The sequence below is a fragment of the Neophocaena asiaeorientalis genome, unplaced genomic scaffold, assembly GCF_003031525.2.
Source record: "Neophocaena asiaeorientalis asiaeorientalis breed wild unplaced genomic scaffold, Neophocaena_asiaeorientalis_V1.1 scaffold111, whole genome shotgun sequence".
NCBI classification, from domain to species: Eukaryota; Metazoa; Chordata; class Mammalia; order Artiodactyla; family Phocoenidae; genus Neophocaena; species Neophocaena asiaeorientalis.
Window position 1 is genome coordinate 360920 of NW_020174994.1, and position 23794 is coordinate 384713.

The following is a 23794-nucleotide window of genomic DNA, read 5'->3' on the forward strand; positions in this document are numbered from 1 at the left end:
GGAGATGGTATTGTTCTTTTGTTTAAAAAAAAATTTTTTTTTTTGGCTGTGCTGCGTGGCATGTGGGATCTCAGTTCCCCAACCAGGGATCGAACCCATGCCCCCTGTAGTGGAAGTGTGGAGTCTTAACCACTGGACAGCCAGGAACGTCCCTGGAGATGTTCTTATTTGAGTGAAGGTGAAACTGTTTTGTAGCCTCCAACCTGTACTTACTCCTTCACCCTATGTTTTTCTCAGTACTGCAGTCCTCTGGAGCTTTTGGGAAACGCTGAATTGGGCTTGGCTACAGTTTTGGCTTGGATCAACTCATATATATCTTATATATCTTTGATATGTCCAGTTGAGTGGACGGTGATGGAAAGGATGGTGATAGCACAGTGTATAGAAATTAACTTTAATTCAAGAAGGATTTAGTTAGTGGTTCTCAGTTGGAGTGATTTTGCAATATCAAGAAACATTTTTTTGATGTCATAAAATGGGGAGGGGTTTGCTACTGGTATCTAAGGGTAGAGACCAGAGATGCTGCTAAATGTGGAGAATGCCTTGCTAGTTGAATACCCACTATGTATGTAGCACTGCTCTAAAGTAGTTATGGGTGCAAATGACACTAAAAGAAAGTTTTGTCTCTCCCCATAAGAACTTAAACCTAGCTAAAGCATCTCAAACTTAACAAGTCTATGGCCAAACTCTTTAACACATGACCCACCCTGTCCCACTTTGCCATCTTTATTTCAGTAAATAATCCCACTTTTCATCAAGTTGTTCAGACTAAAAACTTAGTTATTATCTTTGACTCCTCTTTTTTTTGTGTGCATTGACATCTGATACATCAGGAAGACCTGTTAACTCTACTTTGAAATATACCTTGAATCTGGGTAATGGTGGGATAGATTACTTAAACCAGTTCTCTTTTTGGAAACAACTGAAAAGGCTGGATAAGATATATAAAGCACTACCTTAAGAGCTTTGAAGAACTGGGGAGATAGTGGAATCTGGTAAGTCAAATTCTGGAAGAAAGCCTAAACCAAGAGAGGTTAGCAGAATACCTAGAGAACTAAAGCCACTTTTGCCTTGAGTATGTTTGCTGATACCAGGAAATTTAGGTTTCTCTTTATCAGCCTTGTGGGATGAGATGGACAGAAATCAAGACTCAGAGCCTACCCACATGTGGACAGGTAAAGTCTTTTAAGAGATCCTTCCTTGTTAGGCTTGAACTCCATATGTCTACACCTGAGAGGGAAGGATGAACCAGAACTAACTCCTGATCCCCTTTCATTGCCTACCTCCCAGTCAAATATGAAGGGACTTCAGGGCAGGGTGTCTTGGTACTGAGCAGAACAGGAGAAAAAAAGAAAGGAAACAAAACTCTCTACAAAACCGTGATCACAGCCTAGCTATGTAAGGGAAACTTAAGTCACGACTTAATTTAGGTTGGTCCCTGACTGGTATTATCCCTCAGGTGTCTGGCAGAAGCAAATGCAAATGTTCCTTTGAGGAATGCTCCTTCATCTTATGCCTCCCCACAATTAATTTTTGAAGGACAATGACCAGCACATAGTCAAAGATAACCAAGCATACAAGGAGACAAGGAAACATGGGCAAGAACCAGTGGAAGCAATAGCAGAAAAAGATTGTCATAGGCATCATATATTAGAATTAGAAGATACATGATAAAGCAACCATGATTACTGTGTTTATAGAAATAAATAACAAACTTGAAGACAGGAAACAGGAAAAAAAGGTTGCATTGTGGATTTGAAAAAAAAACCAAATACAACTGCTGGAAATAAAAAATAGAGTAACTGAATTAAAACTTAATGATATAATTTGCAGCAGATTACACACATCAGGAAAATTACTGAACTGGAATATAGATCAGACAGCATTATCCAGGATGTAGGTTAAAGACAAAAAGATGGAAAATATAGATGACAGGGTAAGAGATATGGAGGATAGAGTAAGAAAGCCTTAATTGGAATTCCAGAAGAAGAGGAGAGAGAAAATAGGACATTTAAAGAAGTGATTGCTGATGTTTTCCAGAAACAATGAAAAATTCCAAACCAGGATTCAAGAATCCCAATGAATCCTAATTAGGATGGAAATAATTCCACACCTAGACACAGCATAATGAAATTGCAGAAAACCAGTCCCATAAAAATCTAAAAGTAGCTGGAGGAAAAGAAGATAACCATCAAAGTAGCAAGAATTAGGCTAACAGATGACTTCTCAACAACAAAGAAATCAAAAGATAGTGAAATGATGTCTGCAATATGAAATGAAAAAAAACCCTGCCAACCTAGAATTTTATACCCAGTGAAAATATCATTGAAGAATGACGGTGAAATAAAGATATTTTAAACTAAAACAGATTGTTACCAACATTTATTAAAGATAATTTAAGGGCTTCCCTGGTGGTGCAGTGGTTGAGAGTCCACCTGCCGATGCAGGGGACACGGGTTCGTGCCCCGGTCCAGGAGGATCCCACATGCCGCGGAGCGGCTGGGCCCGTGAGCCATGGCCACTGGGGCTGTGCGTCTGGAGCCTGTGCTCCGCAACGGGAGGGAGAGGCCACAACAGTGAGAGGCCTGCCTACTGCAAAATAAATAAATAAATAATTCAAACCAGCACCATTCAATAGAAGTTTCTGTGATGATAGGAATATTCTTTGTGCTGTTCAATATTGTAGTTATAAGTTACATAGGACTATTGAGCACTTGAAATGTGGTTATTGTGATTGAGGAACTGAATTTTTTGTTTTGTTTTGTTTTGTTTTTTTGCGGTACGCAGGCCTCTCACTGTTGTGGCCTCTCCCGTTGCGGAGCACAGGCTCCGGACGCGCAGGCTCAGCGGCCATGGCCCACGGGCCCAGCTGCTCTGCGGCATGTGGGATCCTCCCAGACTGGGGCGCGAACCCGTGTCCCCTGCATTGGCAGGCGGACTCTCAACCACTGCGTCACCAGGGAAGCCCGGAACTGAATGTTTTATTAATTTAAATTTAAATGGTCACATGCACCATATTAGTGCAGTTCTAAAGGATATACATCAGGCAGAATGAATCTCATATGGTGGGAATAAAATGTATGAAGGGCTGAAAAGTAAAGAAAGTGATGTATATTTAGAAAATGAAAATGAATATGGACTGCATAAAACAGTAAAAAATATCTAATGGATTAAAAAACAAGGCAATAGGAGAAGGGGGATAAGTGGGGTTTTAGGGTCCTTATCTAGCAGGAGGGTAAATTAAAAAAAAAAAACTGTGGAAAACTTTAAATATATAAAAGGAAAGGAAAGAGTATAATGAACCCCACATTCATTACCTAGCTTCAACAGTGATCAGCTCATGACTAATCTGGTTTCATATATTGATATATCCCCCAATTATTCTAAAACAAATTCCAAGTATCACATCATTTAATCTGTAAATATATTGTTTTTAATCTCTAAAAAGATATAAACTTAAACTGCAGTATCATTATCAGATCCAGAAAAACAGTCAACATAATTTCTTAATATCAGTACATATTTAAGCAGTGATCACATTTCCCCAGTTATCTCCAAAATGATTTCTTTAACTTATTTTTTTAGGGCGGTTTTAGGTTCACAGCAAAATTGAGGGGAAAGTACAGAGATTTCCCATATACCATCTTTCCCCATATATGCATAACCTCCCCCATTGTCAGTATCCCCTACCAGAGTGGTACATTTGTTACAATTGGTGAACCTACATTGACACATCATGATCACCCAAAGTCCATAGTTTACATTATGATTCATTCTTGGTGTTGTACATTCTGTGGGTTTAAACAAATGTATAATGAGAAGTACATCATTATGGTCTTATACAAGTATTTTTTCACTGCCCTAAAAAAATGACTTTTAAAAATGTACACTTAGTTTCTTCAAATTGAATCCAGAGTCCACACATGGCATTTGGTTGATGTGTTGCTTGGGTTTTCTAAACTCTATAGGTTCTTAGGGGAAGCAGGAACTAAAGATTTTGATTAACTTTAGACTTTAATGCATGGTATAATATCTAGGGAACCACTGAAAGAAGAGAGGGTATAACTTCCAAATCACTAGAAGAAATAGATAGAATGTTAAAAAAAAAATGAATCAATCCAAAAGAAGGCAAGAAAGAGAGAAAAGAAACCCAACAGGGAACAATGGAAAGCACAAAACAAGATGCTAGATTTAAACCTAGATAGATAGTACTTAAAGGTAAAATGTCTAAATGATCACACAGGTATCATCCTAGCACAAGGCACCATCAGCCCAAAATATTTTCCTAACTAGTATTACTGCCTCAATTCTTGCCACCTTCTATGTATTACCCACATAATAACAAGAGTAGTTTTTAAAAACTAGATCAACCACATCACAACACATGTTTAAAATATTCCAACAGCTTCCTAGTAAACTCAATAAAATCCAGACGCTTTAGTAGTGCCTATAAGGCCCTACGTGAAGTGGCCCGTTCATATCTCTGTGATTGCATATCCTGCTCTTCTTCTTCACGCTAGCTCAGGGCCCTTATACTTGCTATTGCATTTCCCTGGTTCACCAGGAACAGTCAGAGCTCTTAGTTCTAAGCACCAGAAACAGCCTCTGGTTAATTTCGCAGAAAAGGAATTTATCAGAGGAAGAAACTGCTACCACTACTGTCGTTGGAATCTGCTGCCACTCTTGCCATAATGGATTCTGTGTACTTCCTGCTTTTTTTATGCATTATCATCTAAGTTAAATTCCAGTATAGTTACTTCTCTGTTTGAGAGGAGATCATATGACTGTGCCCTAGCTGCATGGAAAGCTGGGAAAGTATATATCTAGCTTTAGTAATAGGTGGACATTTCTGCCTTTCAAGACTCAAGAGGAGAATTCCCTAGATATATGAAGGTGTTCTGATGTTGAGCAGCTAAAAGAGTGACATATCCATCATGCTTTTCTCTGGAATCCTTCCTTGCTTTGCTTCTTCCCTTCGTTTGTGTTTCTACTCAAGTGTCACCTCCTCAAAGAGGCCTGTCCTTAGACTTTGTCTAAAATAGCAGTTCTCTGTCCCTAATCCAGTACTCTCCATTTTCTTACCCTACCTTATATTTTCTTACCCTCTCTTAGATTTTATTCATAGCATTTATCACTACTACTACTACTACTATTTTTACTGATTGATTGGTTGATTCCCAGGCTCTCCTTGCAGACCACAAGCTCCATGAGGGTAGGGATTTGTCTGTCATTCACCCTTCTGCTGGCAGATAGTGTATGCTTAGTAGACATTTGTGTAATGAATGAAAGGGAAATACATGAACTATGGCATAAATTGCTCAGAAAAAATGGAAAGGAAGGATTAGCTCATTTAAGGAAAGCTTATTGGGGAAGAGGAATTTTTGAAATGGGTTTTGGTTGGAGTCTAGGATTTGGAGAAAAGGGATGAAGCCATTCCAAACTGGAAAATAGCATGAGGGGAGGCACTGGGTCTGGAATAAGGTGGGCATGTATGGGATGAGGAAAAACTGTTTAGATTCTGATGACTGTTGGGGGTTATTAAGTGGGAGGTGAGAAAACTGGATGAGGTGAATGTGTGAGGTTGAAGCAGTTGATATAGGACCTTGAATTGTAAGTTGAAGTCTTGACTTGATTGCTGGAGAGTAAACGATTGCTAGGGCTTTTTCTTTTTTAATTAAAAATAAACTGGTATTTTCACATAGCTGAGTACTATGCTACTGTAAAACAGAATGACGAAAATCTCTAAGGAGATTTTCAAGGTTATATATTAAGTAGAAAAAAGCAAAGTGCAGAACAATGTATGTACTATGCTCTTTTGGTGTTAAGAGGTGTGTGTGTGGGAGGAATAAGAATATATATACTAATTTCCTTATGTCGCAAAAAGAAAAACCAAAAAGACAAACTAGAATAGAATTGTTGCCTTGTGGTGGGGTGGGTGGGAATGACATGAAGGAAACAGGGATGGAAGTGAGATTTCTGGGTTTACCTTTTTATTTAGTTTTGACTTTTGAAATGTGAAAATATTTTACATATTCAAAAATTACACTAAGTCAAAGTAGATGAAAAACAATTCCTAAAATTGAGAACTTGAGCAAATGAACCAATGTATATATCAAAATAGTTATTTAAATACATGAAGAAAAACAGTATCTCAAGTGACTTTTGAGCTCAACACTAAATGGCATATATGCTAAAGACAAAAAGAACTGCAAAGAAATCTTATTCATTCATTTTATTGCTAGTTGTAATATTGGTATTTAAAATTTTTTTTTTTTTTTTTTTTTTCGGTACACGGGCCTCTCACTGTTGTGGCCTCTCCTGCTGCGGAGCACAGGCTCTGGACACGCAGGCTCAGCGGCCATGGCTCTTCCCGGACCGGGGCACGAACCCGTGTCCCCTGCATTGGCAGGCGGACTCTCAACAACTGCGCCACCAGGGAAGCCCTAAAAAAAAATTTTTTTATTGGAGTATAGTTGATTTACAGTGTTATGTTAGTTTCTGCTATACAGCAAAGTGAATCAATATATGTATACATATATCCACTCTTTTTTAGATTCTTTTCCCATATAGGTCATTACAGAGTCTTGAGAAGAGTTCCCTGTGCTATACAGTAGGTCCTTATTAGTTGTCTATTTTATATATAATAGTTTGTATGTCAGTCCCAATCTTCCAGTTTATCCTTCCCCTGCCCCCTGCTTCCCCCCCTGGTAACTATAAGTTTGTTTTCTATATCTGTGACTCTATTTTTGTTTTGTAAATAAGTTCATTTGTACCCTTTTTTTAGATTCCACATATAAGCGATATCATATGATATTTGTCTTTCCCTGTCTGACTTATTTCACACAGTATGACAATCTCTAGTTCTATCCATGTTGCTGCAAATGGCATTATTTCATTCTTTTTTAATGGCTGAATAATATTCCACTGTGTATATGTACCACATCTTCTTTATCCGTTACTCCGTTGATGGACATTTAGGTTGCTTCCATGTCCTGGCTATTATAAATAGTGCTGCAGTGAACAGTGGGGTGTATGTGTCATTTCAAATTATGGTTTTCTCTGGATATATGCTCAGGAATTATTGGTATTTTTATTTTGACAGCATTTTTTATGTATTGTTAGGATAAAGCCCATAAGTTTTTATGTTTATATATTAGGAGGCAGTAGAGATACTTGTGTACAATCAAAGAAGTTAAGCAAGAAACCTGACAATGTTGAACTTGAATTATAAATATCAATATGAATTCATGATTTAAAATATTTATTTCTTAATTCTATCCAAATACATATTTCTTTCTTATCTCTGTCCATTGAAAGGATCTAGAAACAGTGTGTCCCTTTGGTAGATATGAGTACTGCTCTCACTCTAATTTTGGTCTTTAAATACTTCTACTTAGAATCCAGCACTCCTCAAAGAAATGACTGATTCCAGGACTGGGGCAGGGAGCATACATAGTGAAACTGGAACATATTTTGCCAGAAGCAAGAAAGCTTTCAAAGATAACAAAAAGCCAACCCAGAGAAGCTCTTGTTGGTCAAAATTGGGACAGGTTGAATATCAAAAAGAATAAGGAGGGCTTCCCTGGTGGCACAGTGGTTGAGAGTCTGCCTGCCGATGCAGGGGACAGGGGTTCGTGCCCCGGTCCGGGAAGATCCCACATGCCGCGGAGCGGCTAGTCCCGTGAGCCATGGCCGCTGAGCCTGCGCATCTGGAGCCTGTGCTCCGCAACGGGAGAGGCCACAACAGTGAGAGGCCCGCAAAACAGACAAAAAAACAAAAAAGAATAAGGAGAGTATTTATTGAAACAAAAAACAAAACAAAACAAATGGAAATGGCCTTTATACCTGTTCTTTACTCTGAAAATTGGTAATTAAACATTCGAACTGCCCTTTTAGTAGAAACTATATTACAGTTAATGAGGAATGCCAGGTAATAAATATAGGAGGAATTATAGATTTAGAAATCACAATTTATTACAAGCTGTTATGAAATAATTGACTTGGGCCAGGATCATTAATGGATGCTAAAACCATTAGGCAAAAGATTCATTGGGAATTGGATATTCACATGGAACCAAAGCAACTCCACAGAGTACTGGTTGGTCTCAAAGTAAGACGATAAAACTTTGGATCAGTGGAAAGATCAGGCTAATTATTAATTGTAGCATCACTAAAAATGTACCAAAAAATGTATGCTTCCTGATGTGATTCAATATCAAGTATATAGCATCATCTGAAATATTTTTGTCTAAAATTTAAAATCTGAGTTTAGTCAAACTTTTAAGACTTTCAGTTTATAAAGAAATATGGAAGATGAAGAAATTAAGTACTACCTTGAGGAAGCAGTTAGAAAAATCCAGAATGTGAGATACAGATGAACTAGTCATTTAATGTCACGGGGGAGAAAAACATTGGGGTAGATGGGGGAAAGGGAAATTTACCTAGAATAAAACTAATTTAGAGATGTAACAACCAACTGCAGTGTGTGTCAGCTGTAAAGTACTTTTTTTAGAAAGGAGTAGGATGAAGCAAGATGGCCAACTTTTAATTTAGAATGTGGGTGATAGGCATATGGGTATGTGTGTTTGTGTACATACACACATATATACACATATATGCATATACATATACTTTTCTATATTTGAAAATTTTTAGAATAAAAACTTTAAAAATGTTTTTCTGTTGATGGACACTTAAGTTGCTTGTAGTTTCTTTTTTTCTATTACAAATAATGTTTCTATAGACGTTCTTACACATGTTCCTCTCCTTGTATGCATATTGTAGAGTACACGAGGAAATAGGCTAGCTTCCTAGCAGTGGAATCCCTGGATCAAAGGGTAGATGCTTCTTCAACTTTACTAGATATCAATGAATTGTTCTTCAAAATGATTGTACTGTTGAGAATTTTAGACAAAGGGATCATGAAACGTATGTCTTTTCTACTAGATGGTGAATTCTTTGAGGGTAGGTACTGTGTAGAGACCCATATAGAAATGTTTAAATTGAATGAAATTGTATTTTAGGGGGATTGCCTGGCAGCAGGATGGAGAAACTAGAGTTAGGTCAGCTAAGAGGCTACTGTGTTGTTTAAAGTATGAGGCAGTGAGTGTGTAAGACTAGAGGTAGTGGAGAGGAAGGGATGACTATGAGAGAAATCTTGGAGAGAAAAGATCAAAGTGTATGCATTCTTATCGTTGGGCAGGATATTGATGGTTCACTCTTGTGACTTACAACATCTATCAGTTTGTTGGTTTCACTTTATAGTAAACAGGTAAGGTATGCTTTCCTGATTAAATCAAAACCATCTAATGGTCCAGGTCTAATAGAATTCTAGCCTTATCTTCATTCTCTGTTCATAATCCTTTCAAGCCTCAGTCTCTTCCTTGGGTGAATACATGTGATTTAAAAGACACTAGTAGTTGAATGGGGTAAAGGGACAGTGGGTTGCAAAGATGAAGAGAATTTAGTAGAATCTATGGATGCCTTCATCCCCAAATCAGTTTGTGAAGTCTTACAAGGGCAAAGGCTATATCCTCCTTTAGTTTTTAGAGGGAAAGTCTATCCAGGAACATAACAGGGAAAATTCATCAGATGCAGTTTTTCTAAAAGCATGCCATATATATATTTCTTCTGGTTTTATTGAGATATAATTGCATACAGCATTGTAGAAATTTAAGGTATACAGCATAATGATTTGACTTATATACATCATGAAATGATTACCACAGTAAATTTAGTGAACATCCATCATCTTATATAGTTATAAAATCTTGTGATGAGAACTTTTAGGATTTATTCCTTTAAAAACTTAAAAACAGATTCAATGCAGTCCCTATCAAATTACCAATGGCATTTTTTACAGAACTACAACAAAAAATCTTAAAATTTATATGGAGACACAAAAGACCCCGAATAGCCAAAGCAGTCTTGAGGAAAGAAATGGAGCTGGAGGAATCAGGCTCCCCAACTTCAGACAATACTACAAAGCAACAGTAATCAAGACAATATGGTACTGGCACAAAAACAGAAATATAGATCAATGGAACAGGATAGAAAGCCCAGAGATAAACCCATACATCTATGGTCAACTAGTCTATGACAAAGATACTAGTGGGCATATACCCAGAGAAAACTGTAATTCAAAAGGACACATGCACCCCAATGTTCATTGCAGCACTATTTACAATAGCCAGGTCATGGAAGCAGCCTAAATGCCCATCGGTAGACGAATGGATAAAGAAGAAGTGGTACATATATACAGTGGAATATTACTCAGCCATAAAAAGGAATGAAATTGGGTCATTTGTAGAGACCTGGATGGACCTAGAGTCAGTCATACAGAGTGAAGTAAGTCAGAAAGAGAAAAACAAATATCGTATATTAATGCATATATGTGGAACCTAGAAAAATGGTACAGATGAACCAGTTTGCAGGGCAAAAATAGAGACACAGTTGTAGAGAACAAACATATGGACACCAAGGGGGGAAAGAAGGGAGGTGGGTGGTGGTGGTGTAATGAATTGGGAGATTGGGATTGACATGTATACACTGATCTGTATAAAATGGATAACTAATAAGAACCTGCTGTATGAAAAAATAAAATAAGATTAAAAAATTCAAAAAAACCTTTTATATTGATATATAGCAGTGTTAATTATATTAACCCATGTTAATATAGTGTTGTACGTTACATTAATATTGTACAACATTAATGTCATGTTGTACATTACATCCCTAGTACTTATTTACCTTTTAACTGGAAGTGTGTACCTTCTGACTGCCTTCATCCAATTCCCCCTCCCCCTACCCCCTGCCTCTGGTAACCACAGATCTGATCTCTTTTTCTATGAGTTTTGTTTTTGAAGTATAATTGACCTGCAACACTGTGGTAGTTTCTTGGTGCACAACCTCATGATTTGATATTTCTATACATTAAAAATTATCACTACAATAAGTCAAGTTATCATCTATCACCATACAAAGATATTACATTATTATTGACTATATTCCCCACTATCTATTTCTTACCCATAACTCACTTATTTTGTAGCTAGAAGTTTGTGCATCTTAATGTCCCTTACTTATTTCTCTCATTCCCCACAGCATACCCCTGCCCCATATCTTACTTTAAAATGTTGCAACTTTTTGCAAATTCTAAGGTAGGTGCCTGTAAGAATTTTTGACTAGTGGTTCTAGAACAGCTCTGTCCAATAGAAATATAATGTGAGCCACATGTTTAATTTAAAACTTTTTATAGCCACAAAAATTTATTTAAAATAAATTTTAATAAAATTTTAATAAAGTAAAATTTATTTAAAGATAAAAACAGGTGAGATTAATTTTAAAATATTTTATTTAACCCCATATATCCAAAATATTTCAACATGTAATCAGTATAAAAATTATTGAGATATTTTACGTTTGGACTAACCACATTTCAGTGCTCAGTAGCCTCATATGGCTAGTGGCTGCTGTATTGGACGGTTCAGTTCTAGAACATACTGAGTTGAAACCTTTGAACTCAGTTTGGTACTGATTTGATCCACTGTCATTGAGAGTGGCCCTGAGCTGATCTTGCTTCACTCTCCTGTTGCTGGTTATTAGATAAGTTCTGGCTTGCTGTCCAGATTACTAACTTGGCAGGTCCAAGAGTGATTCTGAGGGTCCCAGACGAAGCCATTATCCATACTTACTGATTATGTTCACAATTTTCTCCTTTGACTCAGCAAACATAGAATTGACCTCAGATTATTTTGGATCAAATCTGTCAATTTGAGTTGCTGCCAGTAAAAGGAGAATATCCAGGCAAGTCCCAGCCTCATTCAGTTATGAGGAATTTAGTTACAAGGTTGATAGGAATTCATTGAGCATTCTACTGATTCTGCTGTTTTCTAGAATTTGTGAAGCTCTCAGCCTAATTTACATTTAAAAAGTCAAATGTTGTGACTTTATCAGTTATCCCAAGTATTTCTGCAGTTTCTACAGTGCCCAAACATTGTTTATTTATTCAGTGAAAGAATACTTATTGAGCATTTACCAGGCACCATAGCCCAGGCTCAGTGACAAGTTGTAGCCAAGTAAATGGGCACATTTAATGTGGTTTGATAAATGCCATGATAGAGATAAATTTAGGATGCTAGAAGAACACACAGGAAAGATAACTGAGTTAATTTGGGGGCCATCAGGAGACTTCTCCAAGGAGATAAACTGAACTCTGAAAAACAAGTAGGAATAAATATGGCAAAGTGGGTATGGAGAGAAGAACACTGTTTTTGGCAGAGGGAATGTTGTGTATAGATGCCCAAAGATGAGAAAAAGAGCCTAGTGCAACATATTGTCTGGAGTATAGAATTCAGTGTGAGTGGGGGGCAACAGCAGCAGATGCCAAATGTGAAAGGCCTTGAATCTCATGGCAAAGAGTTTGACTTTATCTGAGTTAACTGAGGAGGGACATGATTTCTCTTTAAGAATGATTAAGAAGTTTGGTAACAGAGTGGAGAATAAATTAGAGGAAGGCAAGACTGAGGCATAGACACTAGCTTAGATGTGCTCTAAGAGAGAAAGTTTGGAAGCATGGGCAAGGATTGTGGCAGAGGAGAAAATCCAGTCAACAAATATTTATTGAAGGCCCACTATGTATCAGTGGAAAGAGGTAGAGTATTTGAGATTTAGGGAGTAAAAGTGGCAGGTCTTGATGATTGTTTGGAATTGAGGGGGTTGTGGAAGGAGTCGGAGTCAAAAACAACTCCAAAGTTTCTGACCCTAGGGAACAAGCCAGTACTTGGACAATTTGAATTTTGAAGTGCCTTGGGATGTACAGGTGGAGGTGTCTATGCAGGTGAATACTTGGGTCTAGTGCTCTGGAGAGAGGCTTGGACTGAAGATAGAGTTGGAAGTCATCAGGTAACCATGGCTAAGAAAGATAAAATCTGCTAGAGGAGAGAATGTAGAGAAAGGAAAAAAGGGCTAAAAAATGAAACACTGAGGAACTGCCAATATTTAAGGGGAAAAGAAAAGGAATCCTGTGGAAAGACACATTAGCTACCATCCTAGCCTCCAGGCCTTTTGTAATTTAGATAAGACACATAAACATGAACTGTTTGGTGACCAATGCAAATCAGAGTATAATTTGGTGGCAAGTTTTGTTGTTTTACCTCTATGTTCAATGTGAAATAAAATTAGGTGGATAGAGATAGTGGTTAGTGTTTAGGCCAGGGAGTAGCACTGGTAGTGCCTGCATTCAGTGGGGACGTCTGGCCTATGGTTACTAGGAGGCTCAGACCAGGGGTAGAGCATAGTGACCATGAGTCTGCACTCTGGAGCCAGATTGCCTTGGTTCAGATCCCCACTAGCAGACTGACCTTGGGCAGTGTAATCTACTGTGCCTTGCTTTCCTCATCTGTAAAATCATGTTGATAATAATTCCTACTTTATATTATGTGAGATTGAATGAGTTAATATGTGTAAAATTCTTAGACTGTCTTTTATAAATGTCAGGGATTATTGTCATTTAATAATTGGTGAGTTGGTGGGTCAAATGAGAACACACAGGGTTTTGAGCAGGCTTTCACTGGTAAAGTGGGTGAAAAATGTCATGGGAGAATCCAAGAAGTGTATTTTCTCCTTGACTCCCAGCTTGGGGCAAAGAATGTCCTTTTAATAGAGGCTTTAAAGATGGTAAAGAGTTGTGTCTTGTACTTAAGTCTTGCTCTCCTGGTGTAGTAGTGAAATTTCTTCAGGTCATGATTCCTGAAGAAAGTTATTATGGAAGGAAGTTTTTTCATCAGCTTTGTGAATATGATTTCACTGGATCCTTGGCCTTAACTTGAGGAGATCTTGACCCATGATCAAGTTCTTAGGGGAGTGGGGAACCTTATGGAGAAACAGTCGCTCTTGTACACTGATAGTGGGAGTGTAAATTGGTATAATCTTGTAGATAATTTGACAGTGTCTGTTACAATTAAAATGTGATTTAAAAAAATCTAGCAACTAAACTTTTCATAATAATTTCTATAAAAATGCAAACACAAGTGAATGTTTTATGTATGTAGTGTTGCAGCACTATTTGTAAAAATGAAAATTTAAAATAGGATAGAATAATTAATGGACTCATACTCCGTGTATTTGTCTCCTCTGTCTATAGTGTAATAGTTTCCTATTTGCTGTAACAAATCACCACAGACTTAGTGCCTTAAAACAATGCAAATGTATTACTTTACAGTTCTGGAGGTCAGGAGACCTAAAATTAAGATTTCATCAGTGCTGTGTTCCTTCTGGGGGCTCTAGGGGAGTATCCATTTTCTTTCCTTTTCTAGTTTGTAAACTGCCTACATTTCTTGGCTGGTGACCCCTGTCTCTGTCTTCAAGGTTAGCATCTGTAGCATCTTCAGATCTCCCTTTCTTTCATCTGTGCTTCCTTCTCTCAGGCTCTGACTTTCCTGCTTCCCTCTTATGAAGACCTTTGTGATTACATTAGGATCACCTGGACAATCCAGGATAATCTTCCTATCTCAAGATCCTTAAGTTAATCACGTCTGCAGAGTCCCTTTTGCTGAGTAAACTAACATATTCACGGATTCTGGGAATTAGGATCTAGATGTCTGGGGGTGGGGAGGCATTATTCAGCCTACCTACCACACTCCATAATATTGTGCAGCCAGTAAAAAGGATGTTTAGGTCTGTGTATACTGACAGAGAAAGATGTCACTGATAAAAAAGGGAATCCCTGGTAAGTGGAAAAAAAGCAAGCTGCGAAACAATGTAATATGTTCCCTTTTTGTGTTTTTTTGGTTTGTTTATTTAAAAAGAAGTAGGCATTGTGTGTATGTGTGTTTCAACATGCATAGAAGAGATCAGGAAGGATACACACTAAACATTTAAATAGTGGTTACTTCTCAGGAGTAAAAACACAAGGAGGTATGGGGATGACTTTGATTTTGAACTATACATTTCTTGTATACAGTGAACACATATTATTGTAATTTTATTTTTATGAAAGTGTACATGTCCACAGTTGAAAAAGTAAAAAATACAAGGCTTATGGTAAAAAACCTGCAGTCCCTTGTGTCATCCCTTTCCATTCCAGAACGCTCTTTCCCAGAGGCATCTATCTTATGTTTTAGGTTTTTTTTTTCTCTAGTACTTCCCTTCATATTTCTAAATCACAAGGGTATGCTATTTCTTGAGTTTTCTATTTTAGATATCTTTGACTTCCTACTTATGAAGATGAAGTTTTAGTTCTTTTAAACCAAACAATCTCTGTGCATATTTTCCTTGCCCTTTATCCTCTCAATAGAATTACACCAAAAATTTTGCTTGGATTAGTTTTCACTGTTTACTACAGCCCTAGAACTATTATTCTTTGCTAACCCCTGTTGTGTATGTATATATTGGGATTACAGTTCCTTTCTTGTATAGTTATTTTTCCCTCTGAAAAAGAAATTGTCTAGTCTTTTTCTTTTGCTGAGATTTCTTAGACCCATGATTAACCCACCTCAAAAAAGAGAAAAGCTTTACTCTTAGGAGATTTACCAGCATGTCTTTTCCTTGGGAACCTCCTTCCTTGGAAACTCTGTCCTCTGGCTCCAGCCTGGATTTGCTTTCCAAGTCTGCAGGATGTTGGGGTCTCCCTTTACCATCATCTGTGGGGTCTTCCTCCACTCTGTTTATATTGGATCCCTTGTTTCCTGAAGCCCTTAATTCTTCTTTCTTGTTTACTCCTGGCTTTGGTGGAGCGTATCTTCTAGTGGTTTTCTGAAAAAAAAGTAAATGGGAGATCATTTTTTTAAGGTATATTTGAAAACGTCGTTTTATTTTTAAGGTTAAAAAGTGGGAAAAATTCCACTAGACAAAATGGGAATGGGAGAAAAATCCAAATATATTGGAGTTCATATGATGATTTTTCCCTTCAAAGGAATTACACAGAGAGAGACTAAGCTTAAGTCCGTGGAGGACATGCTATTTTACATCCCAGCAGATTCCCAATGTTTTCTACATTGAAAGGAGGTCATAATATGCATCTTATCTTTTGACCAAAACTAGTGCTCTTTGGTAATTTTTACTTTTCGCTTGCCTCTTTTGCAAAATGGAGTCAATAACTGTCTAGGTTAGATGCAGATTAAGACTTAACAAGATGCCAGGCACTACTTTTATTATTACTGAAGTTGTTTGCTTATGAGAATGTAAAATCTGATGCCCAAGAATATCTTCATACATATAGTTATACACATGGTTAATAATACGCTTAATTTTACTTGGAGTCCCATTTTATATCTTTTTACCATTAATGTTCTTTCAACATCTAATTTTCTACATTAAAGGCTTATATGTAATCTAATTTTGATGAAAAACTTTTTAATAAAAGTTTATTTGATAGGTAAAATGGATTTATTTATTTATTTTGAAAATTAATTAATTAATTAATTTTGGGGCTGCATTGGGTCTTCATTGCTGTGCGCAGGCTTTCTCTAGTTGTGGCGAGCAGGGGCTACTCTTCAGGAAGTCCTGAAGGGGATTTATTTAGAGAGAAACACGCTCTACAGACAGAGTGTGGGCCATCTCAGAAAGCGAGAGCGGCTTTGGGAGAAACACGCTCCACAGACAGGGTGTGGGCCATCTCAGAAGGTGAGAAGGGCCTAAAAGTTTATTTTTAATTACATGAGCAATATCTGCACGTTATGGAAAACTTAAGAAATAGGGAAGACTAGAAAGAAGGAGAAAAAAATCCGTAATTTTCATTATCATGGTATATTGTTTCTAGGTATTTTTCTATGGATTTTTTACGTAGTTAAGACCATGATGTATTCAAATTAGAGTCCTGATTCTTATACTGTTACATATTCTTTGTAAATAATATTTTTAGATAACTACATTCTTTTGTTTAAAAGATACCTTTATCATTTGGACAGACATACTGAAATATTTACAGATAAAACGGTATGGGGACTTCCCTGGTGGCGCAGTGGTTAAGAATCCACCTGCCAGTGCAGGGATATGGGTTCGAGCCCTGGTCCGGGAAGATCCCACATGCCGCGGAGCAACTGAGCCCATGCGCCACAACTACTAAGCTTGCGCTCTAGAGCCCGCGAGCCACAACTACTGAAACCCGCACGCCTAGAGCCCATGCTCTGCAACAAGAGAAGTCACCGCAATGAGAAGCCCGTGCACCACAATGAAGAGTAGCCCCCGCTCACTGCAACTGGACAAAGCCCACGCAGGAACAAAGACCCAACAGAGACAAAAATTAAAAAAAAAAAAAAAGATACGATGTTGTTACTGAGTCATAGCTTGTACTGCTCACTGCACAACAGGGCAGTAAATTGAGAGACTAGTTGTTGGGGCAAGGAACAGTGACTTTATTCAGAAAGCCAGAAGACTGAGAAGATGGTGGACTAGTGACCCAAAGAACCATCTTACCCTAGTTAGAATTCAGGCTTCTTTTATACTAAAAGGGGAGGGGGCGTGGTTGGTTGTTGCAAACTTCTTTGTGTCGGAATCCTTTGTTCTTGCATCTGTCCACGTAGGTCAGGTCATTGATGCTCCTGTAAACCTCCAATAAGACAAATGCTATTATCTGTTCTGCAATTTTATATCTCTGTGTGAATGGAAAAGTGTTATACCTTTAAAGGTCAGAGCCTTGAGAATGGGCTATCCTGTACATTTCAGTCTACAGACAACATTCTTAACTTGTAGCAAAAGCAATAGAATACAAAGGTTAAAGTAAAAGAAACAGATCCAATATGGAGTCAGATTTGTTCTCCTCTATTACAAGGTTGTGAGTGTGGATGGGAAATGGGCTGGGCATAATCTATATTTGAGCTAGGTGGTGGCGATGTGGAGTTTCATTATACTGCTGTGACTATTTTTATATATGCTCAAAATTGTCCATAATAAAAAGTAAAAAATATAAATAAAAGACTACAACATTCCATTATGATCTATCTTAATTTAACTATTGTTTGTAGTAGGGCATTTCAGTTTTTCCCTATTTTAAATAACATTGCTGTTAATATATTTATATTTTAAATAGTTTTCTTATGATTTATATGAGTGGAATTACTAGGTGAAAGAGTATGAACATTTAAAAAAACTTTAGATGCAGGGCTTCCCTGGTGGCTAGGTGGTTAAGAACCTGCCGGCCAATGCAGGGGACACGGGTTCGAGCCCTGGTCCAGGAAGATCCCATGTGCTGCGGAGCAACTAAGCCTGTGTGCCACAACTACTGAGCCTGCACTCTAGAGCCCACAAGCCACAACTGCTGAGCCCACGTGCCACAATTACTGAAGCCCGTGTGCCTAGAGCCCGTACTCCGCAACAAGAGAAGCTACCACAATGAGAAGCCGGCGCACCACAATGAAGAGTAGCCACCCACTTGCTGCAGCTAGAGAAAGCCTGCGTGCAGCAACGAAGACCCAATGCATTCAAAAATAAATAAATAAAATAAAAATTTAAAAATTATACAAAAAATAAATAAAAACTTTAGATGCATACACAGTGCTAAATTTCTTGATGCAAAACTTTAGAAGAATTTTATTGGATTTATAATTGTACTCATTGAGCATAGGGGTGATATTGCAAATTTTATTCTAACTTTTTCTTTTTTGGGGCTGCGTTGGGTCTTCGTTGCTATGCATGGGCTTTCTCTAGTTGCAGCGAGCGGGGTCTACTCTTTGTTGTGGTATGTAGGCTTCTCTTGTTGTCGTGCGTGAGCTCTAGGGTGTGAGGGCTTCAGTTGTTGCAGCACGTGGGATCAGTAGTTGTGGCAAATGTGCTTAGTTGCTCTGCGGCATATCGGATCTTCCCGGACCAGGGACTGAACCCCTGTCTCCTGCGTTGGCAGGCAGATTCTTTTTTTTTTTTTTCTTTTCCTTTGGTCACTCTGCCACCATTCTACATTTTGCCTCTATGGGTTTTTTTTTTTTTTAACATCTTTATTGGAGTATAATTGCTTTACAATGGTGTGTTAGTTTCTGCTTTATAACACAGTGAATCAGTTATACATATACATATGTTCCCATATCTCTTCCCTCTTGCGTCTCTCTCCCTGCCACCCTCCCTATCCCACCCTTCCAGGCGGTCACAAAGCACCGAGCTGATCTCCCTGTGCTATGCGGCTGCTTCCCACTAGCTATCTACCTTACGTTTGGTAGTGTATATATGTCCATGCCTCTCTCTCAGCTTTTAGTTTTATTGATCTTTGGTATAGTTTCCTTCATTTCATTTTCATTTATTTCTGATCTGATTTTAATGATTTTTTTCCTTCTGCTAACTTAGGGTTTTTTTTTTCGTTCTTCTTTCTCTCATTGCTTTAGGTGCAAGGTTAGGTTGTAGGCTCAGAATAAAAGGGAGAAAAAGTAGAGATAAAGAATTAGTAGAAGTAGGAAGAAAGAAAGAAAGAAAAAGAGAAAGAAAAGGAAGGAAGGAAGAAGGAAAGAAGGAAAGAAAGGTGGGAGGAAGGAAGGAAGGAAGGAGGGAAGTAAGGAATAAAAGAAAGAAGGAAGATAAAGTAAAATAAATAAAGTTATTAAATAAAAAATTATTATTAAGAAAAAAATAAAAAAAACAAAAAACGGATTGATAGAACCTTAGGACAAATGCTGGAAGCAAAGCTATACAGAGAAAATCTTACACAGAAGCATACACATACACCCTCACAAAAAGAGGTAAAGGGGGAAAAATCATAAATCACCCTGCGCTCTGACTGAAGACCGAGCCTCAGCTCGCAGCCCCGCCCGCCCCGGCGGGTGAGCAGACAAGCCTCTCGGGCTGGTGAGTGCTCGTCGGCACCGATCCTCTGTACGGGAATCTCCCCGCTTTGCCCCCCGCGCCCCTGTTGCTGCGCTCTCTTCCGCGGCTCTGAAGCTTCCCCCCTCCACCACTCGGAGTCTCCGCCCGCGAAGGGGCTTCCTGGTGTGTGGAAACCTTTCCTCCTTCACAGCTCCCTCCCACTGGTGCAGGTCCCTATTCTCTTGTCTCTGTTTTTTCTTTTGCCCTAGCCAGGTACGTGGGGAGTTTCTTGCCTTTGGGGAGGTCTGAGGTCTTCTGCCAGCGTTCAGTAGGTGTTCTGTAGGAGTTGTTCCATGTGTAGATGTATTTCTGGTGTATCTGTGGGGAGGAAGGTGATCTCCGAGTCTTACTCTTCCGCCATCTTCCCCTCGTCCGCCTGTATGGTTTTGCGGTAGGCCGATTCTTAACCACTGCACCACCAGGGAAGTCCTATTCTAAAATTTTTAGTGAGACAAAGTTTGTCATTAAGAATGTTATAGTAGGCTTAAATTTTCTAAGTGTTTTTATTCATATTATTTTTTTAGTGCTAATAACAATTCGCATAGAACTAGTACTTTGTAGTCTTAGAGTTTTCATGTCCAATAGATGCTATAATTCTCACAATAGCTCTTCGAACTATGAATTATAGAAAATCACAACAAAATAGACTTTTAAACTTTGCAAATGTAATTATTGGTAGTAATTCCTGTTACCACTAGATGGCCCTCTCAGCATGTACTTTTGAGCCAAAGTAGCAAGTTTATAGACAGTTTGAATTTCCTCTATAGATCTTATTAAAAGACATTTTAATTGGAGTTAAAAATGGTTTATATCATGTTATATGATAAGCTTTTTTAGAAGTAGTAAAGAAATTCAAGGTGGAATTTATTAGTGCGAGTTTTTTGGTTTTCTTCTCAAGAAGAATGGAGTATTAAACTAAATGGCATTCAGTACCATACACATAATATATTTTCAGTATTTTAAACATTAATTAAAATTTATTGAATTTAATTAGGCTTCTCCATATGCTTGTTGAAAAGTTATTTGCCACACCAAAAAAGCAACCTTTTCTGCTAAGCCTTTAACTGATCTTATGTAAATCCAACACTTTATCTCTGAGGATTTAATATAGAGGTAACGAACTAAGTAAACTGAGGGCTCGACATGGAACTATGGTCCCCTTGGTCAATTTTGTTGTCCTAACTCAATTGAGTTCCTCTAAGGGTCCGAATTATTCTACTATGATGTGCATGTTCCTGTCCAGTGAGAATCAGGAGTGAAATTGCTACAGTTTGGTATTTTTGTCATCTTAACTTTCACTAAATTTCTTGACAAGAAAATTAGAACATCTTTGATTTTGGTCTTACTTGATCTCACATGTATTTTCTTCCATTGATTTTCAATATTATTACCTCCATTGCTCTCTTTTATAATAAATATTTTGTATTGCCCATTTTACTAACTTGAAATGAAAATCATAGTTAAATTATCTATCTGCACTGTTTCAAAAAATCATTATGATGCCCTAATTTTAATGTAAAGGAGAAGTAGAAGGAAAGCAATTTATAATAAAATGTGTATTTCAATATGTAAGTACTGGAGCAGACTACACTAGATGAAACAAGAGGTAGTCAAATGCTTGCGCCTGTACATAGAATGACTATGAATCACTGTGAATGTGATAGCTGTGAAAGCTGATTATAATACATATTGGTGATTCAGATACCCAAGTGGCATTGGCATTGGTGACATGATTTTCCAAAATGGTGAAAAACTCTTAGTAAAGTTATGAATAAAACAAAGAGATGCATTGTTGCAGTCTAGAAAATTTGGGTTGTATTAATATGTGGGAAAATTCATTTTGTTTACATATTAGTTAAGTTCTAGTCTTAGATATATTCAGTGGGACCTTTGAAAGTCAACAAGACATATGACAATTCTTTGCCATACCAGATTGTTTCCTGCATTGCTGGACCTCTATCATCTCTGGCACTTGCCTTTTAATTGCTGGTAAAGTATTCATCCCATCCCTCTTCCCAGTAATCCCTAAAATGCCTCTATATAAATCCAGAGGATCCTCTAGGGGGCAGTGCTGCTAACATTGAGAACCACCAATTTAAAAGTATCTAGCTACATTAATCTACACACCTGTATTTCTCATGGAATTTCAAAACGAAAGTAACTTAAGCATCCTAGGTCCTTAAATATGATGTTTTAAATAGTTAAGAAAATTGCAGAATTATGTAAGAAGTTGATTTGTTCAAATGCATCATTGTTTTGTTGCAGTTCTTATAAGCAGATCAATATGTTTGCTATTTTAGGTCCCTGGTAGCCTCCATATTCTTTATTTTTTCCACTCTTTCTGTTTAGTAAGTCAGTAGTATATAACTTTCTTTAATGTCACCGTTTACTTATTTAACAGTCACACAATTTGTCCCTTAAAAAAACCCCATTGTTTAAATTTGGAAGATATTACAGAAACTTTGTGAAATGGAGGCAAATTTTCCCATAATCATACCACCCTAACAACTGTTAATATTTTCAGTATTTTGTTCTGTATATGCATATTTTGACATTCAAAAATTAGTTTTGTGTCTTTTCACTCAACGTGGCATAACTTTTTAATATTATTATATAACTTCAAAAATATTATTTTAAATTCCTGCATCCTATTCTGTTAGGTTCCATAATTTAACTATTTTCCTACCTTTAGTTTGTTCACATTATAAAAACATACACACATATTTTTTATCTGTTTCAGTATATTTTCATTTTTCCTTTAGGATAGGTCTTCAGAACTGGAGTCATTTATTAGGTCATTAGGATTAGGCTAATATTTAACAAAAGTTACATTTTTTTATAACTTCTGTTAAATATTGCAAATTGACTTTAAAAGTTATTTACTTCACATTTTTTGAGCATCAGTGATACTGAACATGTTTAGTGAATTATTTCTATTTTCTCTTTTAGAAAGTGTGTGGTCTGCCCTTTGACTATTGATCTGTTGGGTGCTTGGTGGTTTTTTTTCTTTGTTTGTTTTCTCTTTTCGAATCAGACCTTTTAAATAATATTTCAATGTTTCGTACATTCATTTTTATGCTATCTTTGATTTTAGTTTGATTATTTGTATTTGTATGAGACGACAGTTATCTACTTGTACAAGATAGTATGTGATATCAAGGAAAGAACATGGGATGTGGAGTCAAGAAATCAGGGTTCTGGAAGGAGATATTTATAATACATATTATATCTGACAAAGCACTCATATCCAGAATGTATATAAGAATGCTTACAAATCATTAAGAAAAAGGCAGACAATCCAATTTCTAAATAATGAGGAAAAGCCCTAAACTACCACTTCATAAAAGATATCCAGATATTTAAACCATCTGGCAGTATGTATGCTGAATGAATGCAGATTGATTTTATATTACTGTGTAAGACATATTTAAAAATGTGTATTTGGGGGAAATACTTACTTCATTGTAAAACCAGGTTAATATTAAATTTTGGTCATCCAGACTATAGAACACTGTCTTTGTGTTAGTATGGCCAGTTTAGATTTTACTGTATTTCTGTAGAAGAGAGATCAGTTTTTTTTTTACCTTATTCTGCCTTTAGTAGGACATTATTATTTCTGATTCTTTGCCTATTGAATATGCTATTAATTTATATCCAGCTGGTACATATTCCCTAGGAAAAATCCTTCATTAAAGAACAGTAATCTCTTGATTTTAGTGCTTTTAGTGGGATTAAGGAATATTTTGGGTTCCAGTGACTCCACCAATGTATGAATGAGAGAATGGGAGGAAAAAGGAAAGGAAATCAGACATTCAAGGGTGAAAACGTTGTGAATGTCACAAAAAGGCATAAAAGACCCCCCACATAAAACCCACAAGTGCATGTGGTTATTTTTCTTATTCTTCACCATAGGATATATTATGAATTATTTCTATTCTTACAAAGAGAACAACTATAAAAAATTCTTTCCTGTTTGGTGACAAATGCCTGTTTTGGACAGGTACATCTC

General features: G+C 37.2%; 1 protein-coding gene across 3 annotated transcripts in view; it reads left to right on the forward strand.

Moving 5' to 3' along the window:
- GABPB1 (GA binding protein transcription factor subunit beta 1) overlaps nt 1-23794 on the forward strand; it is a 65382-nt gene that overhangs the window by 10031 nt on the left and 31557 nt on the right. The window contains exon 1 of one of the 3 annotated variants that reach the window (XM_024761895.1): nt 19717-19767. The exons of the other annotated variants lie outside the window; for them this stretch is intronic. The gene's annotated coding sequence lies outside the window, so the exon portion shown is untranslated. Of the gene's footprint in view, nt 1-19716; nt 19768-23794 lie in introns of those variants that run through there. 3 annotated transcript variants of the gene reach the window in all.